Genomic DNA, 6,000 nt, shown 5'->3' on the forward strand with positions numbered 1-6,000 from the left:
ACTTTTAAATTTTAGTTGTAAAAATTTAGGAAAGGAAGACTCTCAAATGTTAGTTGAGAATCAGGGAAGGGCGGGAAGCAAACTTTTTCCATAATGGGCCATGTAGTAAACATGTGGACTAAAGAGAAAGTCCCTCCCCCCGTGTCTCCTGTAGTTTCACACTGCACTTAATACAGTACTCCACTCCTAACACTGGCCGCAAATTTCCCCCACAGTAAAAAATTATCTGATTCTTTGGATAGCTGCTGGGTGTCCTACAGTTTAACTCAGTCTGACACTACTTAGCCAGAGATAACCTTGGATCCGACAGGTTATGGGCTTACCCACAAGACAGCACTCCTGCTCTCCCCCTCCCCCGCCCTGACTTCAAATGCCAATGTCAAGTTCAGGTTGTCACTTGTGCTTCTGACAGCTATAAAAATTGGAGGTTCCCTTTGACCCCTTCCTTGGTTTAGTTAATTTGCTAGAACAGTTTACCAAATTCAGGAAAAGAAGTTACTTACTAGATTACTTCTTTATTACAAAGGATATTAAGGGTGGGGTCCTGAGCACAGGAGCTTATGTCCTGTTGAGTTTGGGGTGCATCACCCTCCAGGTGTTCTTGTTCATCAACCTGGAATCTCCCTGAACTCATTCTTATAGGTTTTTATGGAGGCCTCATCACATAGGCACAATCGATTTAATCATGTGTCATTGGCAGTTGGTTCAACCTCCAGCGCCCCTCCCTGACAGTTGAGAAATAACTGACATAACATTGTGTAAGTTTAAGGTATACAACACATTGATTTGATATACTTACATATTGCAAAGTGATTGCCACTGTAGCATTAGCTAACTCCCACACCTCTCACAATTACCGCGCGCGCGCGCGCGTGTGTGTGTGTGTGTGTGTGTGTGTGTGTGTGTGTGTGTGAGCACTTAAGATCTACTCTCTTTCAAGGAGCTAGTATAAAAGACTCACGGACATGGACAACTGGGTGGGGATGGACTGTGGGAGAGGGGGTGGGCGGAGCAATGAGGGAAAATGTGGGACAACTGTAATAGAAAAACAATAAAAAAAAAGTTCTTCTCTCTTTGCCACTTTCCAACCCGTTAATCTCAGCTTGGTCTTTCTGGAGACCATTCATTTAGCCAAGAGTTATCATTAGCATATCAAAAACACACTTATCATTAAGGAGATTCCTAGAAGTTTCAGAGTTCTGTCCCAGGAACTGGGGACAAAGACCAAATAGTTTTGATTTTACCATAAAGACAAAAACCAGCCCTTGACTCACACAAGCATTCTCCCCACCACATTCTCAGAGATTACACAGAACACACCTCAGAAAATAGGTAGTTCTGCTTAAAAAGACTGTTCTCTTCCTGAAGCTGACTTAGTTGGTACAAAAAGAGCTTCAAACTCAAGAAAGCTTTGACTGAATGATTTGTATTTGAACTTCTGCTGCCAGTAATTGTAGGTTGAGAAATCTGGATCAACCTCCTTGCTAAAGACAATGAAAACTTTGCAGGTAATGTACATTTTAAAAAGTGTATTGCTCTGGACAGAGAGCTCAGTTGGTTAGAACTCAACCCTTATGCCAAGGTTGTGGGTTTTATTGCCAGTCAGGGTACATAACAAGAGTCAACCAATGAATACGTGAATGGGTAGAACAACGAATCAAGGTTTCCCTCTCTCTCTCTCTCTCTCAAATCAGTTTTTTTTTTTTAAGTGTATCTTAAAGAACAAAAGATCTCAGTGCTAGCAAGAAATCACTGCAGTGGAATCTAAAAAAGCTGAACCCATAGAAACAGAGAGTAGAATGGTGGTTACTGGGGGCTGGGGACAGGAGAAGTGGGGAGGTGTTGGTCAAAGGTACAAACTTCCAGTTAGAAGATGAACAAGTTCCAGGGATGTAATGTACAGCCTGGTTACTATTGTTAACAATACTATATTGTGTACTGGAAGGTGATGAAAGACTAGATCTTAAGTGTCTCACCACACACAGAAAAGGTAATTATGAGATGTGTGGAAGTGTTAGCTAATGTGATGGTGGTAATCATTTTGCCATATACCTTAAACTTACACAATGCTATATGTCAGTTATATCTCAACAAAGCTAGAAGGGAAAAAAAAAACAAAAAACTGGGAAAGCCAAGGGGGAAAATAAGAGAGGAGAGGATAGGGCTCCAGAGACACTCAGGCTGGCTTTTCCCTGGAGGCGATCTAGAGAAGGCAGCTGAGTGACTAATATGAACTCTAGGTATCTGCAGGCTTAGGAGTGAAGGGTGAGAGTCAGGGGCTCTCCGCTTTGAGCTGGCATCCCAGAGGGATGTCTCTTAGAAACAGAGAACTAACTGAAAGCAACCCCATGACTATATGGACTGCAGCCAGGTTTGCCATCACCCAGAAGGCCCAGAAGAAGCTCATGTACCTATAGTACATTGCTATCAGACAAAGTATACTTGAATGCAAAAGCACAGCCAGAGATAACAAAGGTAATTTCATAAACAGAAAAAACTCAAGGCATCAGAAGACATAACAATCCTGAATATTTGTACTTAATGGTCCATTGATGGAACTACAAGCAGAAATAGACAAATTTAGTATCACTCTGGGTGATTTTATTATTTTTACTTTTTTGGTATGTTTTATTGATTATGCTGTTACAGTTATCCCAATTTCTTTTCCCTTTACTCCCCTCCACCTAGCAGCCCCACTCCCTCTAGCAGTTCCTCCCCCCAACTTAGTCCATGACCATGGGTAGTGCATAAAGCTCTTCTCAACATCCCCCTGTCCATTCTGCACCTTCCTACTATTCTTCTTAGTCCCTGCACCATTTCCCTCCCTCTCTTTCTTTCCCCCTCCCAGCTGACCTCCCCCACATGCTCCCCATACCTATGATTCTGTTCCCACTTTAGTTGTCTGCTTAGTTTGCCTTTGTTTCCATTCCCCAGCTTCTGTTGTTGATAGTTGTGATACCATTTTCACTTTAATGTTCATAGTTTTGGACTTCTTTTTCTTAAATAAGTCCCTTTAACATTTCATATAATAATGGCTTGGTGATGATGAACTCTTTTCACTTTACCTTGTCTGGGAATCACTTCCATTCTAAATGACAGCTTTGCTGGATAGAGTAGTCTTGGTTGTAGGCCCTTCCTTTTCATCACATTGAATATTCCCTGCCAGTCCCTTCTTGCCTGCAAAGCTTCTTTTGAGAAATCAGCTGACAGTCTTATAGGTACTCCTTTGTAAGTAATTCTCCTCTTCTCTCTTGCTGCTTTTAAGATTCTCTCTTTATCCATAACCTTTGGTATTTTGATTATGATGTGTCTTGGTGTGGCCCTTCCTGGGTCTAGTTTGTTTGGGACTCTGTGCTTCCTGGACCTGTGTATCCATTTCCTTCCCCAAATTAGGGAAGTTTTCCTTCATTACTTTTTTGCATAAGTTTTCAGTTTCTTGCTCTCCCTCTTCACCTTCTGGCAACTCTATGATTTAGATGTTGGCACATTTAAAAGCTATCCCAGAGATTTCTAAGCCTCTCTTCATTTTTTTTTTTTCAATTCTCATTTCCTCCTTCTGTACTGGTTGACTATTTGTTTCTTCCTTGTGTTCCAATTTGTTGCTTTGAACCCTGGTTTCCTTTCCTTCACCAGTTGTTTCGTGTGGATTTTCCTTCATTTCAGCCAGGATAGCCTTCATTCTTTCCCTGTCCTGTTTAATATTTTCTGTCAAGTCTGTAAGCATCTTTATCACCAATGCCTTAAACTGTGCAGCTGTTAGATTTGCTATCTCCTCATCTGTTAGGCTCCTTATCTACTCACTGGGACCTTGATCTGCGCCCCCTTCTGGGCTGTAGTCCTCTGTCTCCTCATCTTGAAAGTTTTCTGTGTTTGTCTCTGTGATTTGGGTAGAGCTGTTACACCCGTTACATTATAGGGGGCAGAGCCTTAGGTATTGGTTAGTGCTGGTGCCTGTTTCACCGGGTTTTGGCGCTGTATGTGGGGGAGGGGGTCTGACAGGGAACAGTCACTGCTTTTCCAGGCACTTCTCCCACTTCCCGTACTAAGCAAGCTGCCTCCTTTTCAAGACCGGTAGCTTCTTCCTCCACTCCAACCCCCACTCACTTTCATAGTCAGAAGCAAAGCGGCTCTATTTTCCCCAGCGCTGGAACCGCAAGCTACACCATCTGGTGTGGGGCTGGGATCCATCTGGTTTGGGGCTGGGATCACTTATCGGATTTAAGCTGTATGGCTGTGTTTTTTGGCGTGGTTACTGATAGCCATGCCAACCCGCTGTGCTCCCCCCTCCCCACTGTGCTCCCACCAGCCGGCCGCCTCTAGCTGTGCTGCCTGCCGAGCACCAGCCCCACAGCCGCTGCTCCTCTCCTCTTTCTCTCTGTCCCGGCTCCACCCCTCCTACCTTTCTGGCTGATTATTTCTTTAGTTCTTTGCTGAACTTCCCTGTAGTTTTGATTTTCTGGGTTTTCTGTTTTTTTGCTTTTGTTTTTAGTTTTGAAGTGGTTGTAAATTCCTTCTTAGTTGTGAGGAGACTCAGCGTGTGTATTTACACCTCCATCTTGGCTGGAAGCCTGGGTAATTTTAATATATATCACTCCATGATTGATACAACAAGGAGACAAAAAAAAAAAAATCAGTCAAACTAAATAAGATTTGAACATGATTTAAAAACGTGACCTATTGAACATACGTAGAGAATGCACTCAATTTACAGAATTACATATTCATCAAAATACACATTTCTCTTTCAGCACAAACAGACTATGTACTAAATTTGGCCACAAGTGCTACAAAAGACAAGTCTAAGTAAATTTCGAAGAATTAAAAGTACACAAGGTATACACAATGCAATGTATTAGAAATCAAGAAACAAAAGCATAAAGAGTTCTTCCATTCCCTGGCTGCTGTGGCTCAGTGGATTGAGCGTCAGCCTGCGAGCCAAATGTCGCTGGTTCGATTCCCAGTCAGGGCACATTACTAGGTTGCACATCAGGTCCCCAGTTGTGGGCGCGAGTGAGAGGCAACCACACAGTGAAAAAAAAAAAAAAAAAAAAGAGTTCTTCCATATATCTGGACATTAAAAATGCACTTCTATGCCCTGACCAATGTTGTTCAGTTGGTTGGGTGTTGTCCTACAGAACAAAAGGTGGCCAGTTCAGGTTTGATTCCCTATTAGGGCAAATGCATGGGTTGCAAGTTTGGTCCCTGGCTGGGCTCATATGAGAGGCAACCAATCAATGTTTCTCTCACACATCAATGTTTCTCTCCCTCTCTTTCTCCCTCCCTTTCTCTCTCTCTAAAAATAAATAATAAAATCTTTTAAAAATAAAAAAATTGCATCTTCTATATAACTCCTGGATTAAATAAAAAACCTCAAATAAAAAAATCTCAATTGACTTTATTCAAATATGTTTCTCTGTATAAATTTCAGGAGGAAAGAGAGAACAAAATAAAGAGAAGGATGAAGATTACTTAAAGGGGAGAATGAAATGAGAATTGATTTAATCACTATATTAATGTGCAGGCAAATGAGTGTTTACTATAAGTTTACTAACACATGGATTGTGCACCTGATAGTTATTATTTTCCCCAAGCTTTATTGAACTATAATAGGCTTTTTAAACATCTGATAATTATTCATTAAATTTTACTAGTGCTTAATAGACATATGTTAAATGATCATATATTATCATATATTAAATTATCTCATACAGTATATCCCAACATAAGATGTATTCCCAATATTACCGTTAAGTGTGTAATTAATATTACTCTGCCCATTTTGTGGAGTGTGAACTGATTTCAGAGTTAAGTTAGTTGATAAATGACAAGTAGTAAAACATAGGACAGCAGGACTTAATACAAAGCTATTTGACTAGAAAGCCCATGGTTAACCACTTTGCTAGGAGAATTGAATTATGAAGAGTCATGATTTCTGGCATATGAAGGATTTCATCCCCTTTGATTCATTCTATAAACTCACACCCAAGGCAGATGGCAAAG

This window comes from Furipterus horrens, unplaced genomic scaffold, assembly GCF_987537825.1.
Source record: "Furipterus horrens unplaced genomic scaffold, mFurHor1.1.pri manual_scaffold_10, whole genome shotgun sequence".
NCBI lineage: Eukaryota > Metazoa > Chordata > Mammalia > Chiroptera > Furipteridae > Furipterus > Furipterus horrens.